Genomic DNA, 24,357 nt, shown 5'->3' on the forward strand with positions numbered 1-24,357 from the left:
TGGGAGAAAATATCTCAAATAAAAAATGTTCTATATGGCAAGAAGAGAAAAAAATATATACACTAAGATCTACCTTAGTGTATTCAATTACCTATAAGGCCAGTGGGATTGGAATAATGATCTCAGTGACTGGTAAGAAACAGGGTTATATATGAAAGTGCTAGATAAATATGGGGTAAGGAGGACAGATCATTCAATATAATTTAGGCTATTACCCTGAATAAAATGATCAGCCATTGGAAAGAAGAATAATTACATGACCTAACTATGTTTTAATGGGATTACTTTACCTATATTGTATGAAAAATAATGTCAGATCATATAATATAGAAAAATCACATTTTCTTTCTGTAAGTTCTTTAAATTTTATTTTCATGTAAATTGTATTTGTTCAAATCACAAGAATTAGCTTGACACTTAGGATGTTCTCTTGTGAGTACATTTCAGAACCTATCCATCTACTAAAATAAAATTGATTCTGTCAACTTTTCTATTTCCTGAAAGTTTAAAGATAAGAATTTATTTTCAGATATTTCAAAAATAATAATTATTAAAAACTTTCTATAAAAACATCCAAGTAACTGCATCATGATGATAGAAGTGCACAATACCCAAAATGACTTTGAAATGATTACATGTGATACATATTTGAGAGAATTTGGTTAATGCTCCTAAAAATGACTTTTTGTTTTGTATGTGAAAAAATAGCACAGACCCAAGAACAGCCACATGGTGCCATCAGAGAACATAAGTCACAAAGAACGTGATAAACAGAACTGTATCAAGTCGATGCAAATCAGTTTAATTTTGCTAATGACTTCCATGCATGGTAAAAATAGAAAGCTCCCTCCTCGTGGAATTAACAAACAATCACCTAATATGGAGCATAGAAATTTATAGTAGATAGAAAATAGGAAAAGAACAAGAGTAGTAGCAATGAGGAGGTGGAGGAGGGAAGTCTACTAGTTGCTCATATGCAGAGCCTAGCATTTAGCCCATCGATAACATGGAGACTGGCATTGTGATGAAGGAAAACAGTGAAAAAATAACAACTCACTACACCTATCCCAGGAAGGTACAAAATCAGGTCATAACAACCCATACACCTTTCTGGGAAAACAGTCAACCTATTGACAACTGTTCCAGGAAACTGTTAATCACGTAGTTGTTAAAGTCAGTTTACAATATTTAGTCTTGCTTTAACGCCCTAGTTTTAATTCTGTCTCATGAACATTTAGATTCTTTCTTTTAAAAACCACCCGAACAAATACCTTTGGTGTTATTTTTTTTAAATATGATTTTAATTTGTGTTGACATAGAATTGAGTGTCCCACCGAATATATCTCCCCCCACCCCCTTATTGGTGTTATTTTCAAGAAAAAGAAGAAAGTGTTTGTCTGAATGAAAAGTACTTTTCCCTCTTCCTTTTTTATTTAACACTGACATTGATATACTTATCCTTAATTAAAATACCTAATGCAGTTTAAAATTTACTGACTCCAAGACACTTTCCTGGAACCCTCAGATTAGGTGGTACCTCTTGTTACACACCTTTAGAACTCCTTATATTCTTCTTTAGAGAACTGAAATTCATTCATTGATCAATAAATGATTTTTTTTTGTATTTTTCTGAAGTGAGAAAGGGGAGAGGGGAGGAGGCAAAGAGAGATTCCTGCATGAGCCTGACTGGGATCCACCTGGCATGTCCACCAGGTGGCGATGCTCGGCCCCTCTGGGGCATTGCTCTGTTGCAACTGGAGCCATTCTAGCACCTGAGGTGGAGGCCATGGAGCCATCCTAAGTGCCCAGGCCAACTTTGCTCCAATGGAGCCTTGGCTGTGAGAGGGGAAGAGAGAGATAGAGAAAAAGAAGAGAATAAATGATTTTTGAGTGCCACTTGTCTAGAACAGAGGGAACATAAGTATATTAAGTGAAAGAGTCAGTGAATTACACAAATTTTTTATTTTATTTTATTTATTCATTTTTAGAGAGGAGAGAGAGACAGAGAGGGAGAGAGAGGAGAGAGAGACAGAGAGAGAGAAGGGGGGAGGAGCTGGAAGCATCAACTCCCATATGTGCCTTGACCAGGCAAGCCCAGGGTTTCGAACCAGTGACCTCAGCATTTCCAGGTCGATGCCTTATCCACTGTGCCACCACAGGTCAGGCAGGTCCTTTGCATTCTTTGTTATGTTTATTTCTAGGAATTTATATTTTTTGTTGCAACCATAAAAGGGATTATTTTTTTAGTTAATTTTCTGAAGTTTCATTGTTGGCATATAAGAAATCAATTGACTTTTATATGTTAATTTTGTATCCTGTGACCTTATTATATTGGTTCATTATTTTTAATAGTCTTTCTGTGCAGTCTTTGGGATTTTCTATATAAAGGATCATGGTATCTGCAAAAAGTGTAACCTTTACTTCTTCTTTCTCAATATTAATGCCTTTTATTTTTTTCTCTTCTCTGATTGCTGTGGTTAGAACTTCTAGCATTACGTTGAATAAGAGTGGAGAGAGTGGGTAGCCTTGTCTTGTTCCTAATTTTAGAGGAAAAGTCTTCAGTATTTTGCCATTTAAAATAATGTTAGCTGATGGTTTGTCATTAATGGCCTTTATTATGTTGAGATATTTTCCTTCTAAACCCATTTTGTTGAGTGTTTTAAACATCAAATGATGTTGTATTTTATCAAATACCTTTTCTGCATCTATTGATAAGATCATATGGTTTTTGTTTTTTGTTTTGTGGATATAATGTATTACATTTACTGTTTTACGTATGTTGACCTATCCTTGTGATTCCAGGATGAATCCCTCTTGATTATGGTGAATTATTTTTTTGACATGTTGTTGTATTCAATTTGCTAGTATTTTGTTTAGGATTTTTGTATCTGCATTCATTAGAGATATTGGTCTATAGTTTTTCTTTTTTGTGTTGTCCTTGCCAGGTTTTGGTATGAGAGTTATGTTGGCCTCGTAAAATGTGTTTGAAAGTATTGCTTCTTCTTCAATTTTTTGTAAGACTTTGAATAAGATAGCAACTAAATCTTTTTTGAATGTTTGATAAAATTAACTAGTGTAGCCATCCTGCCCTGAACTTTTATTTCTGGGAAGGTTTTTGATAGTCGTTTTTATTTTTCCCTGCTTATGGTTCTGTTTAGGCTATCTACTTCTTCTTTACTCAGTCTAGGAAGATTATATTATTCTAGGAATTTATCCATGTCTTCTAGATTGTTAAATTTGGTAGCATATAGTTTTTCATACTATTGTACAATAATTCTTTGTATATCTATAATATCTGTGGCGATTTCTACTCTTTCATTTTGGATTTTGTTTATATGAGTATTTTCTTTTTTATCCTAAGTGAGTCTTGCCAAGGCGATGTCTATTTTGTTGATCTTTTTAAAGAATTAGCTCCTTGTATTATTGATTTTTTCTATAGTTTTTCTGTTCTCTATTTCATTTATTTCTGCTCAATATTTTATTATTTTCTTTCTTTTGCTGGATTTGGGTTGTCTTTGTTCTTTTTCTAGTTCCTTAAGATGTGATGTTAAGTTGGTTACTTAAGATCTCTCTTATTTGTTCATATAAGCCTGTAGTAATATAAACTTCCCTGTTATTACTGCTTTTGCTGCATCCCAGAGATTCTGATACGTCGTGTTGTCATTTTTGTTTGTATATATCTTTTGATCTCTGCTTTTATTTCTTCTTTGATCCAGTCATTTTTTAAAAGTCTATTGTTTAATTTCCACATTTTTGCAGTTGAATTCTAGTTTCACAGCCCTATGTTCAGAGAATATGCTTGGTATAATTTCAATCTTTTTTACTTTGTTAGTGTTAGTTTTGTTGCTCAGCATATGGTCTATTCTTGAGAATGTTCCATGTACACTGTAGAAAAATGTATACTCTGGCATTTAGGGATAAAATGTTCTGTAGATGTCTATCATATCCAATTCTTCTAGTGTTTTGTTTAAGGGCTATATTTCTTTATTGATTTTCTGTTTAAATGAAATATCTAGAGCTGTCAGTGGTGTATTGAGGTCTCCAAATATGATTGTATTTTTGTCAGTTTTTATTTATAGTTCAGTTAGTAGATGTCTTATATACTTTGGTGCTCCTTGGTTTGGTGCATATATATTAAAAAGTGTTATATCTTCTTGATTCAATATGCCTTTTGTCATTATGAAATGACCTTCTTTGGCTCTGATTACCTTTGTTGTCTTGTAGGCAGCATTGTTAGATATGAGTATGGATATACCTGCTTCTCTTTCAATATTATTTGCTCAGAGAACCATTTTCCAGCCTTTCTCTTTGAGTCTGTTTTTATCCCTATAACTTAGAAGTGTTTCTTGAAGGCAGCATACAGTTAGATTTTCTTTTTTGATCCACTCTGCTACTCTGTGTCTTTTTATTGGTGAGTTCAATCTATTTACATTTAATGTAATTGTTGACACTTCAGGGTTTCCTATTGCCATTTTATTGCTTTCTAATAGCTTTGTTTCTTGTTTGGTTCTTCTATTTTTTTTTTCTGTTATTTGTGTATGTTTGGTGTATTCCACAATTCTTTCCTCTGTTTCTTTTTTGAAGCCATGTGTTTCAAACTTTCACTCTTAAACATCACATAATACTGCTTCCCTTATGCATAAGTATAATACTATGGCAATAATAGAGGTAGAGAAAGAGTACTAGAGCAATTCAGAAACTGTAGAAAATAGTTCTTTTATAAAAGGTGACATGACATTTGAGTTTGACATGATCTGTAGGAGACTGTAAAATAATAAAGGAGTAAATACTAAGGCAAAGGCACAGAAAGAAGACAATTCAGAAAAAGATGAGATTACTGAGAGTGGGCTTTAGAAAACTCAGTTTTGGCTAAGAAATATGAAGAAAACATATTAAATATAAGGCAAGAAGTGTCATATTTGATGAAGTTTGAAAGGAGTCTTATATTACGGTGTTTCTCTAATATCAATGTGCATGTGAGTCACTTGAGTTTGCATGAAGATCATGACTTAAAACTTTGCAGAAGAGCCTGATAGTGTGCATTACTAATAAACATAGATTTAATCTAGCATATCTTATAGAGACACCATTGAATTCATACGGGGAACGGATAAATAAGGCTGGATTTGTATTTCAAAAAATAATTTTTGCATCACTGTGGGGGATGGCTTTTCCAATATACATACAGAAAGGTGTAATAATAAAACATATTAGGTTTTTTTTTCTTGTGGGAGAGACAGAGTCAGAGAGAGGAACAGATAAGGATAGACAGGAAGGAAGAGAGATGAGAAACATTAATTCTTCGTTGCGGTTCCTTAGTTGTTCATTGATTGACTTCTCATATGTACCTTGATGGAGGGGCTACAGTAGACCGAGTGATCCCTTGCTCAAGCCAGTGACCTTGGGCTCAAGCTGGTGAGCCTTGCTCAAACCAGATGAGCTCACGCTCAAGCTGGCGACCTCGGGGTCTCGAACCTGGGTCCTCCACACCCCAGTTTGACGCTGTATCCACTGCACCACCGCCTGGTCAGGCTTAGGTTTTAAAAGTATTCTTTTTAAAGAAATTGGTATTATTATCAAGGGCAGTAGTTTTCAACCATTTTATACTTGGAGACAAGTGAAAATAGAATTATTTTGGGGACTGCTAAGGCAGAAACCAATCTCAGTACAAGTGAATTTGACTAAGATCATTGGGTCTATAATCTTCATACAAAATCAGATGCTTAACTCTTTTGCAAACCAGCATGAAATTTCTGGTGGGCCACTCTGTGGACTGGCAGTTGAAAATCACTAATCTAGAGTGATTTTCCTCATTCTTCCTTAATATTGAATCTTTTTAAACACATGCTGAAAAGTAAATGAGAGAAGCACTCAATGACTCTAATTCAAGTTTCATATACTAAACTTATTTACACCTTTGTATTATTTTGTTGTTTTTGTTGTTGCCAATAAGCATGATTGGACCATTTTCTGCATTGATAGACTGTTTGTTTTCCAAATGGGACAAATTTAGGCTTATGAAGAAAAAGAAGACTGTTGTGCTGCCAAATGGTTTAGACACAGAAAACAGAAAATCACTCAGCATGGTCTCCATCCAATAACCGTGCCTGCCATGTGTGTGTATGTCCTTTACTTCAAAAAAGCTAAATTTGAACAGAGACCTTTGAGATTAATAATCAGTAATTCTTCCAGCCTTTACAAAGATATGCATCATTTGTTTAAAAAGCAAATCAGTAACATATAAGAGTTGTAACAAGATAGGATATTTCTTTTCCCCAAGGTGTGGTGAGTCAAAGAACATGTATTAAGTATTATTGGCAAGCAGATAAGACCTCTCATTGAGACCTATAAAGGACTTTGGAAATACATTACTGTTGCCATTAACAAATCAGTCACTTGAAATACACATGGAAACATTTGCTCTAAGTCACAGATTTTACTATGGAGGGTTGGTCATAAAAAAAAATATATACTTCTGAGAATCTAACCTTCTTAAGGATAAGAATACCCTTGATTTCTCCTGAGAAACAAACTTTAAATTTGAAATGCTCAATGTATATTTCCACTTTGATGTCTCTTCAACACGCTTATTTTCTCATGCTGTTAAGACCTGAATTTAACTTTTTAGACTTCTCACTTAAAAAAACCAAATATGTTATTCTTCTTTTATATTCTCCCTTCCATTGCAACACAAAATGCACCCAGTTATATAAAGCTCAAATTATCTCTAACCTGAAAATTTATGGATCAGATACTAATAAGCATGTAAATGGGAAAACTGGGTTAATATATTTATCTCCACACATTCCCCAGGTTGAACTCTGGGTGGAATACATGGGGGAACTGATCTGAATAGCAGAACACATTTTTTGAAAACTGAAGTGACATTTAAAATATAGCCCCCAGAGTTTAGTTAGACATTATGACCTGAACTTAAACATGTCAACTATCTTAAAAAAATTAACATTATCAATTAGATTTGAACAGATTTCAGAGCCTTATACTATATTATTCAGAATGTCTAGGACACAATTTAGAAAAATATTCAACATACAAAGAATCATGGAAATTTCACCATGTATAATCAACAGATGTCAATTATAAAATGGCACATATAGAGTAGGAAAAAAGTAACTTTACAGTTGTGAATACACAAAACAGAATTTATTACTGTATTATTATTAATTATTGCATTAGGTTCTTTACAAACCACTGTAAATTTACTTTTGTCCCTCCCTTAATTATCTAACAAAGACATTAACATAGCTATTTCTAAAATGCTGAGTGAGCAACCATTAACACTCTTAAAACAAATTTAAAATAAAACATAAATGCAAAAAATATATATAGAAGATATAAAAAACCAAATGAAAAGTTACCAACAATAGAAAATACAATAATTTTTTAAAAACTAACTAGAAAACGCAATAAAAAAATAAAGATCATAAGTTATAATTTTGAAGATAAAGTAATAAAAATGATCTAATCAAAACAAATAAAAATAACATTATTTGAAAATTGCTCAGGCCTGACCATATGATGATGCAATGGATAGAGTGTCATACTGGGATACAGAGGACCCAGGGTCAAAATCCTGAGATCATTGGCTTGAGCACAGGCTCAACAGCTTAAGCAAGGGGTCGCTGGCTTGAGCACAGGCTCAACAGCTTAAGCAAGGGGTTGCTGGCTTGAGCACGGTATTATAGACCCCACCTATGATAGCTGGCTAGGGCGTAAAGTTCACTGGCTTGAAGCCCACAGTCACTGACTTGAGTAAGGGGTCATTCATTCTGCTGTAGCCCCCTAGTCAAGGCACATATAAGAAAGCAATCAATGAACAACTAAGGTGCTGCAACAAAAAATTACTGCTTCTCATCTCTCTTCCTTCCTGTCTGTCGGTCGCTATCCTTCCCTATCTCTGTCTCTGTCACAAATAATGACAATAATAATAATAGGACTAAAATTTGTGCCACCAGGGTTCCACAAGGAGAAAAAAATAGGATATGTTTCTAAAAAGTTTTTGAGAAAATAATAGCTAAAAACTTCTCAAGTGTGGTAAAAGCATAAACCTATATAGTATACATTCAATTGGCTGAGACTATTCTAAACAGGGCAACTCTAAAGAAACATGCCTAGCACATTATAATCAGAGCAGTGAAATAAAAAATATAGAAAAATCTTAAAATCATCCAGAAAAATGACATAATATAAACAGGGATACAATGATTCAAATAACAACAGATTTTTTATGGAGACTAAAAAAAAAAAGTGGCACAATATTTTTGAAGTATTGTGGACAACTAAGATTATTTGTAGCTATCACTACTAATCAAAATAAATTACTAAAGGAAAATCTTAGAAAGAAGAGAACTGAGACCAGAACACTTGAAACGTGAGGAATTAAGAGCACCAGACTTTTTTAAAAACTACATAAATTATAGCCTGACCTGTGGTGGCGCAGTGGATAACGCGTTGATCTGGAATACTGAGGTTGCCAGTTCGAAACCCTGGGCTTGCCTGGTCAAGGCACATATGGGAGTTGATGCTTCCTGCTCCTCCCCCTTCTCTCTCTCGCTCTCTCTTCCTCTTTCCCTCTCTCTCTAAAAAATTAATAAAGTCCTTAAAAAAAAGGAAAAAAAACTACATAAATTATAAAAACTTTAGTTTCAGTTCTTTAAAATACATTTGACAGTGAAAAGCAATATATATATATATATATTGATCTGTTAGGTTTTCCACATATATAGATATAACATATAAGAAATTACAGAATTATTTAGAGAGATTAAGAAAATTAACTTAGTGCCTAACCAGGTGGTGGCACAGTGGATAGAGCATCGGACTGGGATGCGGAAGGACCCAGGTTTGAGACCCCAAGATCGCCAGCCTGAGTGCGGGCTCATCTGGTGTGAGCAAAGCTCACCAGCTTGGACCCAAGGTCGCTGGCATGAGCAAGGGGTTACTTGGTCTGCTGAAGGCCTACGGTCAAGGCACATATGAGAAAGCAATCAATGAACAACTAAGGTGTCGCAACAAAAAACTGATGATTGATGCTTCTCATCTCTCTCCATTCCTGTCTGTCTGTCCCTATCTCTCTCTCTCTGACTCTCTCTCTCTCTCTGTCTCTGTAAAAATAAAAGAAAAAAAATTAGTGAGTATAGCCAGAGGTTTTTCAATTTATTGATATTTTAAAAGAACCAGCTCTTTGTTGTATTAATTTATTGTTATAGTTTTTTCGTTCTCTAGTTCATTTAGTTCTGCTATAATTTTTACTATTTTTTTCTTCTGCTGACTTTGGGTTGCCTTTGTTCTTCTTTTTCTAGATCTTTCAAATGCAATGTTAGGTTATTTACCTAAAATAACTCTTGTTTCTTGAGATAAGCCTATAGTGAGACCAAATGAAAAAGGAGAAATTACCACAAACATCATAGTTATAAAAAAAGTTTATTCTAGAATGCTATTACTGATTGTATGCCACAAAATTTAACAATCTAAAAGAAATGAATAAATTTCTTCCCCCAAAAATAAAAGTCAAGGACCAAATGGCTGTACTAGTGAATTCTACCAGACTTTTCAAAACAAATGAGGTATCGATACTTCTCAAAGCCTTCCAAAAAATAAAGAAGCAATACTCCCTAACACATTTTATGAGGCCAAAATCATAACCATGATACCAAAACATGGCAAGGCCAACACATACACACAAAAATAAAACTACCAACCAATATCTTTAATGAATACAAATGCAAAAATCCTAAACAGAATATTATAAAGTCAAATATAAAACATTTAAAAAAGTACATCACGATTAAGTGAGATTCATTCCAGGAGTGCAGGATGGTTCAACATATGTAAATCAGTCAACATAAGACATCACATCAACTAAACAAAGGACAAAAATCATATGAGTCTATCAATAAATGCATAAAAGGCATTCTTTATGAATATCAATTTATGTTTTAAACACTCAATAAACTGGGTATAGAAGGAAAATACCTCAAGGCCATATATGACAAAGTATCAGTCAATATCATACTAAACAGTGAAAAAGTGAAGGTTTTTCCTCTAAAATCAGAAATAGAACAAGGCTGCTTACTCTCTCCACTAATATTTAACAGAGTTCTGAGAGTTTTAGCCACAGCCATCAGGCAAGAGAAAGAAATAAAAAATATTCATATTAGGAAAGAAGAAGTAAAGGTATCACTTTTTGTTGATGACATGATCCTGAAAACCCCAAAGACCCCACTGAAAAACTATTAAAAACAATGAATCAATACAGTAAAGTTGCTGAATACAAACTCAATATACAAAAATCTATTACTTTGCTATACTGTATGCCAAAGATAAAACTTCAGAAAATAAACTTAAAAACAATTTCTTTTTACAATTGCCATATGTTGGTCAGGTAAGTTTGTAAATGTGATGTATGTGTTTGCTTGCTTATGGTTTGTATTGAGTGTGGGGGACAGGCTGTAGGCTGGCTGGGTCGTTGTAGCCTGGGGCTTGGTTTTGAGACTGAGCTTTTTCCCGCACCCATAGCTGATTGCGTGGTATGGGTGGTGCGCTCTCATGGGGGGTCCCGCTGTGTCTTGGGTGGGCGGCTTTGTATCGGAGACTTCCTTGTTTGTGTGTTGGATTGAAGGTTTTGATTTCTATACTGTGGGGTGGGGCAGACCAGGAGCTTGCTCTCTCTCAGTTCCTGCTATCACCATTGCATGGGCCTCCCTGATCCCTTGCCCTTCATGGGAAAAGCAGGTTTTCTGCTTTTCCTTTGTCTTCCTTGTGGCTTGCCTGTCTTGGTGAGACACCAATAAACAGAATGGCCCACCATCCTTGCACCCCGCCATTTCTTTATCATCTGCCCAAATCCAATGGGAACCTGCATGTGAATGGTCATGATGGTGGCTCCTGGCCTTACACCATAAAACAAAAATACCTACAAATAAAGTTAACAAAACATGTGAAGGACCTATATACTGAAAACTACAAAGCATTATTGAAAGAAATTGAAATAAATACATTGAAATAGAAAAATATTCTATGTTCATGGATTGGAAAAATCAACATAGTTAACATCATTATATTACACAAAGCAATATACAAATTTAATGCAATTCCCATTAAAAGCCCAATCTCATTCTTTAAATAAATAGAACAAAAAATTTCCAGGTTTATATGGAAAAACAAACAAAAAAAATGGCCAAAGCAAACCTTAAGAAAAAATAATGAGACTAGAGGTATCACACTATTTGACTTCAAATAATACTACAGTGTAATGATAAACTAAACAACATTGCATTGGCAGAAACACAGACATACAAACCAATGAAACAGAATCGAGAGCCCAGAAATAAAGTCACATATATATTGACAAATAATCTTTGACATAGAAGTCAAAAGCACACAGTAGGAAAAAGAAAGCCTTTTTTTTCAATAAAGAGGGCTGGGTAAATTAGAAAACCACATGTAAATTTGGTCATAGCTTGTCCCCCTGCACAAAAATTAATTAAGAAAGGACCAAAAACCTATATGTAAGATCTGACACAATAGATTACATAGAAAAAAACATCAGTACAAAACTTATGGACCTTGGCCATGAAGAACATTTTATGAATTTGACCCAAAATGCAAGGAAAGTAAGACAAAATAAATGAATAGGACTATATCATACTAAAAAGCTTCTGCACATACAAAAACAAATAAACAAACAAACAAAAAAACAAAACAAAAAAGGCAACCAACCAAATGGGAGATGAAGTGTACGAACAACAGCTCTGATAAGGAGTTAACATCCAAAATATATAAAGAACTCACAAAGCTCAGCAACAAACAAGCCAACAATACAATTAAAAAATGGGGAGAAGACATGAATAGACACTTATCCCAAGAAGACATACAAGTGGCCAATAGATAATTTAAAAATGCTAATTTTTCTAGCTTGTAGAAAATTGCAAGTCAAAACTATAATGAGATACCACCTCTTACCTGTTAGATTGGCTATTATTAACAAGACAGATAATAATAAGTTTTGGAAAGGCTGTGGGAAAAAGGAACCCTCATTCACTGCTGGTGGAAATGTAAACTGGTATAGCCATTATCAGAGAAAGTATGGTAATTCCTCAAAAAACAATAGTAGAGCTACGATATGACCCAGCAATCCCTCTTCTGGTTATCTACATTATAAACTTAAAAATATTAGTACATAAAGACACATCCACCTCTATGTTCATTGGAACATTATTCACAGAGGCCAAGACATGGAAACAACCAAAGTTTCTCAGGATAGAGAATTGAATTAAGAAGATGTGGTGCATTTATACAATGGAACAATACTCAGCCATAAGAAAGAATGACATATTGTCATATGTCATGACAACATGGATGGACCTTGAGAATATTATACTGAGTAAAATAAGAAAATCAGAAAAAGCTAAGAACTATATGATTTCACATGACAGTGCGGTATAAAACTAAGACTCATGAATATAGATAAAAGTGAAGTGGTTACCAGGAGTAGGGGGAAGTGGGGAAGGGAGTTAGTGTGAAGGGGAGTAAAGAAGGACAAATATACGGTGATGAAATATGATCTGACTTTGGGCAATGGGTATACAACCCAATCAACAGTTCAAATGCTATAGAGATGTTTACCTGAAACCTATGTACTTTTATTGATTAATGTCACTCCAGTAAATTTAATTTTATAAATAAAATTTTTAAAAAGAAAAAAAAGTAATTTTACTTAGTGCTAAGTATCTACATACAAACTGAAATGGTACTATTTTGATTCTAATAGATTGCAAAGTTAAGTACGCCTTTTGGAATCCCTAAAGAAACTGATAATAATGCGGCAAATAAATGGGGAGGGTATAGGAAGGAGGGGCATCATTTCTTTCTTAAGATTTTATGTTAAATGAAGAAAATATGGTAAAATACTAAAATGTATATATTACAACTTGGAAGTGAGTATATGTTGTGTATTGTCCCTAGAAACTTTTATGCTTAAAATATCTTCTAATACATATTAATTTAAAAATAAATACAAAAAGGATTTATATGATGATGTTCCTATTTGAAATCAAGATAAAATTTTCACTTTATTTAAAATATATAAATATTTAAAAGGATTCAGTTCTAGAAATGCCATGTAGACTCCTAGCTTGCAATCGTTAAATTTGGCCTATGAAATGTACATTTTTTCTAATATAATAAACATTTACTCTTTTATCATTATAAATATAATACATATCTACTGTAGGAAAAATGAATACACCAAAAAAAGTATAAAAAAAGAAAACAATCAACTATCAACTCTATTCCTACCATTTAGAAAAAAAATCTCATTATACATTTTAGATAATTTCTTTCCAAACATTTTTTCAATATTTGTTTATATAATTAATATCACTGTAATAAGCATTTTTGTATGTTTGGTTTCAGCTCAACTATTAAGTCATTTATTGCCTTTTCTTCCATGATTTAAATTATTTATAATCAAGCAATTAAGAGATCAGATATCACAAAAAATAGGAATTATGGATTGATTTTAGGTAATAAATTTCAATTGTCTAAATTACAATTTATATAAAGTTTGCTCATTAAACCACAAAATATTTAATTATCTGAAATTTTACGTAGACCATATTTGAGATTCTTTGCTCTTGGTTTTCAAATTAATCTATAACTTTCTTCTCATCAAAGTTGGGGGTATTTAAATGACAGTCAGTCAACTTTCAATAGTGATTGTGTACTTGGTGCCTGGGAGACACTTTTCTAAATATAAAGTTTGACTATTTGCTGAAAACTTACCTTTTGTCAAACATGAAGTATGACCTTTAAAATTCAGCAAAATATATCACATGTAGTATTACAGAGAGTGCTTTTTTATTAACAAAAGTTAACAAGAAACTGTGCAGTTTATTCAAGTTCTTTTCTCCATGCCTCTGGAATTTTATATTTTTATAATATTTACAAATAAAGTTGTCATAACTATTAAGCAACAAAAAAATGAGGAATATGGTGTATATATATCAAATAAAATTTAAGTGGGGTCTATTCTATGAAATGAGAACATAAAAATTTCTGTAAGTCAATCACAACATAAATAATTATTAAACTGTAGAAGCAATAACTGCAATAGAGAGAAAATTTAACATAATAGAAAAGGGCATATCTTTTAAAATCAGATTGATTGAGATAAAATATAGATTGTATGATTGAATAGTTGTAATTTTTCACAAGTTAAACTCTCTGAGACTTTATTAATTTTTCTGTAAAGTGGAGATACATCTGAGATTATGTTCAGAATTATATAAATTAGTCTACATAAATACGCATATATACATAAATCTTTTATGACAGCATCTGGCCAGAGTAAGCGTGATGTAATGTTTGGTGGTGGTGAAAATAGTAAAAGTAGTGGTAGTTTTCATACATTGCAAATAGACTTCGGAGTTAGACACATGCCTTGCTCTTCTGTAAATTACTCAGAACATTATGTAACTATCATGCCTAATAATACTTGCAATTATTAAATGAGAAAATACATGAATTCTTGGAACACAGAAAACTGTAACTGCCAGTATTATCACCATCACCATTACTATCATTATTAATCAATAAGAACTAGACTCCTAAACTAAGACATTTAATTTTCTTAGAAAAAAATTAGAAACTAAATAATGAATCATTAAGTGGCACAAAATTACAAAATAATTTACTTTTCTTTAAGAATAAAAATTGTTTTTGGTAGCATATTTCCTACTGGCAAGTTGAAAAACATAAAGCATAAAATTAACGTTGGCTATAGAACTTACAGAACAATATTTACATTCTATTACATATTGTTCTACAAAATTTTTAAGTGTATCTAATTTTACAAAGAGAAGGCAGAAACCCATGAAATAAATCTTCTATTTAAAGTGATGTGCAGAAGACTTATTTTAGTGAAAGCATTCAAACTCAGGAGCTTATTTTATCTCCAACTCACAGGAAATTTTATTAGTATCTCGGCAGATTCAAAAGAGAATTGTATTGTAATTAGTAGCCCTAAGTTTTAGTGTTAATTTTTTAAAGTATTGATCTGAATGTGGTCAGCCATTGACTCTTTTAAACTCTTGTTTCCTCATCTAGTACTTTTTTTATAAGACTCTAGAAGAAATAGTGTAAGACATAAGGTAATACTTTGGCTATAGTAATTACACAAAACAAATCCATTTATGTATATATGCATTCATTCATTTATTTAATGTGTACTTTTAAATTTTTCTTTGTTTCATAGTGAACTTGAACAGTTTGTATAAATTGAAACTAAAAATAAGATATCAAGTTTGGAGAAATAAAACTATAGATTAGGAAATGTAGGACATGTTGGGGAGAGATGAGCAATATGCCGTTGAACAGGCCTTAAGAACTTATGGTCTGACCAGGCGGTGGTGCAGTGGATAGAGCATTGTACTGGGATGCGGAAGACCCAGGCTCGAGACCCCAGGGTCTCTAGCTTGAGTGTAGGCTCATCTGGTTTGAGCAAGGCTCACCACCTTGAGTCCAAGGTCGCTGGCTCAAGCAAGGGGTCACTCGGTCTGCTGTCGCCCCCCCTCCCCCCCCCCCGGTCCAGGCACATATGAGAAATTAATCAATGAACAACTAAGGAGCCACAACGAAGAATTGATGTTTCTCATTTCTCTCACTTCCTGTCTGTCTGTACCTATCTGTCCCTCTCTCTGACTCTCTCTGTCTCTGCCACAAAAAAAGAACTTAGGTAAATCATACAGCTGAGTCATATATTTTGCTTTAATTTTTCTGAAAGTCAGAGTAATAAAGAGAAACATATTTAGCTACCTGGTTATAATTAGTCATTCAAAGAAACTATATCATTTTATTTTCTTGTAGTTAGCTTTAAAAAACTTTTCTTTACCGAGCCCATCAAAAAGGGCACTATGCTACATAGGAAATAATGATCAACACTTGACAACACACCACAAGAAAGTATCTTATAGTAATATCCCAAGAACTCTAATATCTCACTAAAATGCATGTTTTTTAAAAAAAGTTCTGTAAGGCTTTTAGACTAGCTGGTCCAACATTTTAGTTGGTATAACTTGATCTAAAAATGAGTAATAGACTATCTACAGGATAGGTGACCTAGATGTTCTTAAAATAATTCCTCACAATTATCACTTTTCCAGTTCAGTAAGAATTGGACCAGACACTTTGAGGTTTGTTACCTGAAATGGAAATTTATATCTGGAGTACAGAAAGTCTGATTTGTTATTATTTAGCAACAGTCAGATACTTAAGATATCCAAGAATACAATGGAGTTTAGAAAACCTTACAAAACTTCTTATCTGGTTAGATACATGCCTTAAAATAAGTGACCTAAAAGCAAGGGATAATTTTATAAGCTACAAATAAAATAAATATCAAATGTCTTTGAAGACTCTTTATTGGAAAACCAGAGTATGAAATACATACAGTTGGTCATTAAGAGACTTAGCGTGTGTATATGTGTCTGTGTGTGTGCATGTACTATAATACTAACAAATTATTCTTAATGTATATATTACTTCTACACACACCACTGAAAACAAAAATGGATGCCTGCTCCTTTAGGGAAAAAAGCACTGGAGAAGGAAACAATAAAGCCATGTTAGAGTTGTGCATCTTCCAGATGTATCTATCTGTGTGACTTTGAATAAGTGAATTACTTAAATCTTAAACTACTTAAACCTTAGTTTCTTCATCAAAAAATTTAGAAATTTGAATTATGTTACACTTATGATTTTTGTAGGCCCAAAAATAAGGTGCTAAAAGCATGAACACTTAACATATGTATGCATGAATTCATGTTAGACTAAGTGCAAGGGAAGGAAATTAGATAATGATAGGTTTAGAGCACAATATAATTTGAAGGAGTGTTTAAGATCCTTCCTTAAGATCTTAGTAAAGAGGCCAGTTTGAGTTATTATATAAAAAATATTTTATGGCCTGACCCGGCAGTGGTGCATTGGATAGAGAGTTGGCCTTGGATGCTGAGGACCCAGGTTTGAAAGCACAAGGTCATTGGCTTGAACACGGGCTCATCTAGCTTGAGCATTGGCTTACCAGCTTGAGTGCAGGGTAGCTGGCTTGAGTGTGTGATCATAGACATGACCCCATGGTTGCTGGCTTGAGCCCAAAGATTGCTGGCTTGAAACCCAAGGTCACTGTCTTGATCTAGGGGTCACTAGCTCAGCTGGAGTACCCCCGTCAAGGCACATATCAGAAAGCAATCAATGAACCTTAAACTAAAGTGCCACAACAACGAGTTGATGATTCTCATCTCTCTCCCTTTCTGTCCCTCTCTCTCTCTCTCTCTCACTAATATAATACATCTAGATATAAAACTGAAATATACATATTGTATGAATGTAATCTTGCAATTATGAGTAAAAATATCAAAATAATAATTAAGAATTATGATAATTATAATTGATAGTTTCAGACAGCTATTCCAATTGTTTTGAGCATCGTGTTTGATGAAGTCAAGGTTGTAGATTTCATCTAAACATAGTAGTCAGTTTCAAAAAGAATAAATTTTCCTTTCTGCCTGTTGATGGTCCTTGATTTAAGAGTAGCCCTTGCCAAGTCATACCAAAGATTGAACAAAATGTAATGAAATCAAGACAATCCATTTTAAGTCAGAAGATATAGTCTGTGAACATCAGTGCCCCCATAATGTAATATTGCTACCTGCATATCAGTTGGCTCAACAGTGGAGCGTTGGCCCAGCATGTGGAAGTCCCGGGTTCGATTCCTGGTGAGGGTACACAGGAGAAGTGCCCATCTGCTTCTCTATCCTTCCCCCTCTTTTTCCTCTTTCTCTCTCTCTTCCCCTCCCATAGCCAAGGCTCCTTTGGAGCAAAAGTTGGCCCCAGGCACTGAGGATGGCTCCATGGCCTCCACTTCATAAGATAGAATGGCTCTGGTTGCAACAGAGCAATGCCCCAGATGGGCTGAGCATCACCCCTTGGTGGGCATGTTGGGTAGATCCTGGTTAGGCGCATGCGGGAGTCTGTCTCTGCCTCCTTGTTTCTCACTTCAGAAAAATACAGAGAGGTACTCTCAAAAACAACATGGAAAATTATCTGAGACTTTATAAAGAATTGCAAATGAAATATTTAGGCAAAATATACTCTGTGGCTGAACACACACACAAAAAATGTCTACAAGTTACTCATTTCTGAATGCGTGCCCTCTGCAACGTGACCTTGTTGTTCTTCCTTTATTGCTGAGGTGCCTTTTCCTCTATCTTTTGAATCTAGACTCGTTTATATAACTTGACTTTGTTCAATGAGATATTAACAAACATCACAAAAAGAGGTTTAAAACCACTGGTGCATGGAGGCTTATTTTCAGTTTCTGTTTTGAATCCCTGAGCTAGGTGAAGAACCAGGGCTAGCCTGGTAAGTACTGGAGACATGTGCCCAGTTTCTATCATTGTCCCAGGAAACTAAAACTCAAGCCCTTCAGCCCTGGCTGGTTGGCTCATCAGTAGAGAGTTGGCTTAGCTTGTAGAAGTCCCAGGTTCGATTCCCTGCCAGGGCACACAGGAGAAGCACCCATCTGCTTTCCACCCTTTCTCCTCTCCTTCCTCTCTGTCTCTCTCTTTCTCTCCTGCAGCCAAGGCTTCATTGGAGCCTTAGCCCAGGCGCTGAGGATGGCTCCATAGCCTCCACTTCAGGCACTAGAGTGGCTCTGGCCACAATGAGGCAAAGCCCCAGATGGGCAGATTATTGCCCCCTGGTGGGCATGTTAGGTGGATCCTGGCCTGGTGTATGTGGGATTCTGTCTGACTGCCTCTCTGCTTCTAACTTTGGAAAAAAAACAAAAAACAAACAAACAAACAAAAAAAACAACTCAAGCCCTTCAGGATAGGACCAAATAGTACCCATACAACTCAATTAAAGGAAGTATAGGAATCAAAGGAATCACTTAGTGTGGTCACTGGCTAGGGGAGTTTTATAATTTGAGAAGTAAAAAATAGAAACATACTGCATTAACATGTGTATAATTATCTTGCTTTGATTGTGATTACACTGGCGGCATATCCTTTATAAAACCAAGGGAAGGGGTATTGTAAGGATACAATCAGATAATTAGTCAGAAAATTGATATTAACTTTTTTGTTGTAATTTTGACTCTAAGGCAAGTCATGTAGTATTCTAGGCCTGATCTGTTAATTAGTTTCTTGGCCATTAGTCTTGGCCTCTAATTCAGAATCCACAAGAACTTCCAGAGTCATCTACCTAAAACCTAAATCTGATCATGGTAATCCTCTGGTTAAAAAAGAAAATTGTAAATAGCATAAGTTTGGACTTTTGGTTTTAGCTTCAAAAACCTTTGATTAAGTAAAATATTAGGTGTCAATGTAAATAAATATCAATAAATAGAAACTGAGCTGTTCTGGCTAAAAAAGAAGTAAGAACAGAATACAACTCACTGTTTTGCTCATGTCTTTGGAGAGGTCACCATAAGACAGAATTTGAAAATAATTTGGCAAGAGATTATATTTCAAGATATTGAATACAGCCAGTGACTTTTTTAAACTACTAAGTAGCATCATCTTTAGCAACTCTGTTTTGCATTTTATGTTTCAGTAATTCCAAACTACTTGTAAAGCTCCTGAACAGTAAAGTCCTTTGAACTCTCAGATAAATTTTCTTTTGATAATAAAAGTTCCATTGGTGTATAACTGCCATTGGAAGAAGGAATGCTTTAATTATTTTCTAATATTTTATGTAAATTAATTTATCAGAATTTATTAAAAATATCAAGATCAAGCTGGAATCACAAATAGAGGGAGGAGAAAACAAAAGAAATAAAATTTTATATTTCAAAGACAAAAAATACTGGTTCATATTAATATTCAATTAGAAATAGAAAAATATTTAGTGCTTATCCCATACACATTAGGCTGACCATAAAATTGTTACGTAGTGGGAGTTTGCAATCAGTTTGTAGCCATGACTGATTCAGAATTATGTTACACAGACAATACCATGCCAACTATGTTTTATCTATGGGACAGAATAAATTCATCTTTAGCATAATATTTAGAAATTATGATTCTTCCAAAATGGAGAATTATAAGAACTCTCCTCCCTACTCTGTGTATTACCAAGGGCATGAATGCTAAATGTATTTCCAGAGCATACTCAAAGATGTCTCAGGTAAATGAAAGGAGGAGATGAACCCTCTCTTGGTTAAAATAAAAACTTAGAATTATTACAAAAGTATAAAATTTTAAGTAGCAATGAGGGTTTTGTTATACTAAACTAATTCTTCATTTATAAATTGTTGTGATATTGGAGTACACCGAAACTCAATGAAGAGATAAAGTGGAAGTTGAATAATATAATCATAGAGTTAATCTGGAATATATTGAAACTGAATCAGTTCTCCTAGCTAATACCTAAGAGGTTTCTCCAGTTTCTTGTTAGAGGAATAAAAAATAGAAAATTCATATTTTATTTTATCATATTTATAGATTTTTATTTAATGAATTATGAGCTTTATGTATTACCATTCACTTTTTTAAGCCCAATTATTTTTGCTCAAAATTGTAGTGTTTTTACAATGTTCTAAATTAAAGAACTTTCCTGATATAGAACGGCGGTTCTCAACACTACCTGTTAGTTAGAATCACCTGGGAACTGTTTAGAAATTGTCAATGCCAGTGCCAGAATGCCCCAGTGATACTAACTAACATGCAGCCATAGTTGCCTTTTACAGCGGGATCATCAGACAAGATAGACTTCATTCAACTGTAGTGATAAAATTCAAGACCTAGAATAAACACATCACATAAACTTACAGTATTGGGCCTTAAATGACCTTCTTTTTTCCTTTTTTCTTTAAATCTATGTGCTTTTAAAGTTACAGTTAAGTCTGGTAACCTTCAAGACATTAATTAAATCTGTGTTCATAGAGCACCTTAAGTTCAACTAGTTATATTTTTCCCACAATAGGGATTCTACATACACAGGATGTGGCAAATGGAACTTATAATTAAATGTTTTAGTATTTCTTGGAAATAAAACAGAATTAAAATTATATGAAAGGAGATAGATCTAAATAAAGATTTTCAAGAAGTCATTTCTTATATAAAAAATGTGAGGCAGAATATTGAACTACAGGGTTGCTGAGCCTGCAATGTTAGAGTACATAAAAGTAACCAAGTATTACAAAATAAGAACACAAGACAATAATGGCCTAACAATTAACGTTAAGCACAAATTCACTTATAAGATACTATAATGCAGAATTAGCAATAATCTAATATATGATCTAATACCATAGATTTAACTTGAAAGCTCACAGAAGACACAGATGACCTTCATTGAAAATCCCACAGGATTTTCCCCTATCTCTTTAGAAAAGAACTTTCCAAATGTAAATCTAAAGGAACCTACATGTTAGACTATGTTAGATATTTATGTTAAACAAACTTAAAGACTTCCACATGGTGGCAGTAAATAGCTGTTACATTCAAGGGAAAGAACTGGCAAATTCTTTGTATCTTCATGTTCTGAAATCTCTACTATACCATGATGAGTGTCTGATGAAATTAAATATGCTAGAAAATTTATATTTATTGTGAAAAGCCCATCTTTAAGTTGCCCTCTATGACCAAGGTATAAGAACATACATGGTACGATTCTGATTATATGGCAGGGACCATCACATCTGGCATCCACTGTCAGGAAAGACATCAAGACTCTTTCCTCTTTTTGGCTCTACCTACCTCTCAAGTTATGCCACTTGCCAATTTCATTAATAGCACTTGGCTGTAGTTCACTATCTCCTGAGCCTTGATTTATCTTACCTTTGTGCTGCTTGTTAAGTTTTCTCTCTTTACTAAATATTACTCCTATTAGAATGCCCATAAGGAATCCCATTCTTCTCATTCTCAATTAGGCATTCTGTACATATACATTAATGTTGATTCCTCAGCATTCTATTTATTTGATTCTCTGTTTAGTAATAGTTTGACTAAGATCTTTTATTTCTGAGATATTTTAGCACTCATCACAGTCTTAACACATAAAACTTCCCAGTTCAACACTTTATACAGATTTGGTTTCCCCCATTACGGCCTCCAATGGTTGTTTGCATCATGACACTTCTAACAATCATAATGATATTTTTCACATAATCATTTCTTTAATGTCTCTCTTCAGCCAGACTCTAACCTTTGCGAGGGTGAACACCATGTCTGTTTTATTCATTGCTCTATTGCCAATCCTTAACACAGTTCCTTAATAAAAAACATGTTTGCTATATGTCAGATATTTAAGTGTGCTAATTAATTAAACAAATGAATGCTTTAAGGAATGAAGAGGCAATATAGAAGACAAAGTTGACTATATGAGTATCTGATAAATTTATATAATAATTATAAACTATTTCAAGTAATTGATATGTTTTATTTCAGAACCAGGTAGGTCATTCCTTTCTGACTCTAACACTTTAATTACCCTTTATTAAGTATTCTGAGTCTCTAGAGAATTTACATATCCCTAGAGATCATGCATGTTTTTATTGGTGTACATGTGATCAACAATTGTTTAATTAGTTTTGAGTAGGCCTGATCTTATCATATTTAAAATTAAGTTCAATTGCTTTCAACAAAAGTTTACTTACAAGTGAAAATAAATAAATTTGTGCAGGTATTTATATCACTATGTTCATTTGCACAACAAAACTAAACAGTATGTTACATTTCTGGAACAGGAAAAAAAAGTAATAATATAGTTTAGTGAAGTAAATTTTTTTCTTGATGACATGGTTAGGTAGTTATTAAATACTACACCATTTATTTTAGCTACTATATATAAATGTTTTTGTGTTCAAGGTTTCTTAATTATTTTATCTCAGGCATTTGTCATGAATAGGTTAAAGTGGTGGTTGGTATATAGTTTGTAATGTAACACTGCTTTATCAGCATATCAACAGAAAAGGTACTGAATCAGAGAATGGAGAGTTAGAGGAATTTTTTTTCAGTAATCCCTATACCCCACCCCCAGAATTCTGAAAAACAAATATTGCAATTCCTAGACCAATGGGTATCTGAGTATAGGGTAGAGGGAGACAGAAGGAACAGGTTGTAAGATCAGAACAGAGATATCATGAGCCGGATGATCCCAAGAGCCTGGAGAAGAACACTGGAAAAAAGCCAGCAAGATGTCATGGCCTTTGCGTAACTGTATATATACTATGATTTTTACACAGCTGCTTGATGGAAAAAACATGGATTTGCAATTGGAAAAACTCTAAATCTGACTGTTTTATTATTTGAGCAACTTTATAAAAAACTAATTATTCTTGTAGGCCCCAATTTCCTATTTGATAAACTGAGGATAATAGTATTGTCTTGGTGTTTTGTGAATGTAGTTGAAACAAGGTTGACCTTTGCTAAATATTGTTTTTTTTTTCTCTCCTACGTAAAGTTAAAGTCATGACTTTAAGTTGTTAGTATTTACTCCAAAAACTGAATTGAGTGCATAGACTGCATTTAGTTTTCCATAATTACCAGTGACTGACCTGCATTGAGAAAATAAACTTGGTGGACAGTTGAACAGTAAGTAGATCCTTTTGCAAGTTGTTGGGGGTCGATACAAATGCTGATAATAACATATGCATATTTTCTTCAAAATATATTGAAAAGGTTTTAAAATACTAGGGTTTTATTGATGTAACACCTCAATCAACCAAGTTATTCTTAGTGCCTGGGGCAAATGCTGGAACCAATTGAGCTACTGACTTAGAGAGGGGAAGAGGTAGAGAAGGGCTGGAGGAAAGGGGAGAGAAGGAAACACACTTCTTATGTGTGCCCTGATTGGAGATAGATCCCAGTTCCTCTGCACGCCAGGCCCAAGCTGTATCCACTGAGCCTGACAGCCAGCAGGCCTCTCTCCTTTCAGGAGCTATCGATTTGAATGCTTATCTCAAAGATGTAGCTTCAGATTTTTTTCATCATCTCCCTTGTTATGCTCTTTTTCTGGTTATAAAATTTCTGCAATATTTTATAATGTTCTTTTTTTATTATTTTGTATTTAATTTGCTCTTTTTTCTAGTTTCTATTATAACAAAGATAATAATAAAATATTTACATGTAAAAAATAAAATGCAACCTGTATTTTTTATAGCAATAAATACCCAAGAATAAAGGTAGTAAAAGTTATCAGGTTCTTTATCAAGAAAATAATAGTTCAAAGCAATCAAGAACAAAAAAATTAATGTTTACTTAGGTGTCAACTATTTCTTTCATCTTTCCATTCCTTGTTTTCTGTTTAAGAAATTCTTCATTATCGTGGCAT

The sequence above is a fragment of the Saccopteryx bilineata genome, chromosome 2 (genome assembly GCF_036850765.1).
Source record: "Saccopteryx bilineata isolate mSacBil1 chromosome 2, mSacBil1_pri_phased_curated, whole genome shotgun sequence".
In the NCBI taxonomy this organism is placed as follows: domain Eukaryota; kingdom Metazoa; phylum Chordata; class Mammalia; order Chiroptera; family Emballonuridae; genus Saccopteryx; species Saccopteryx bilineata.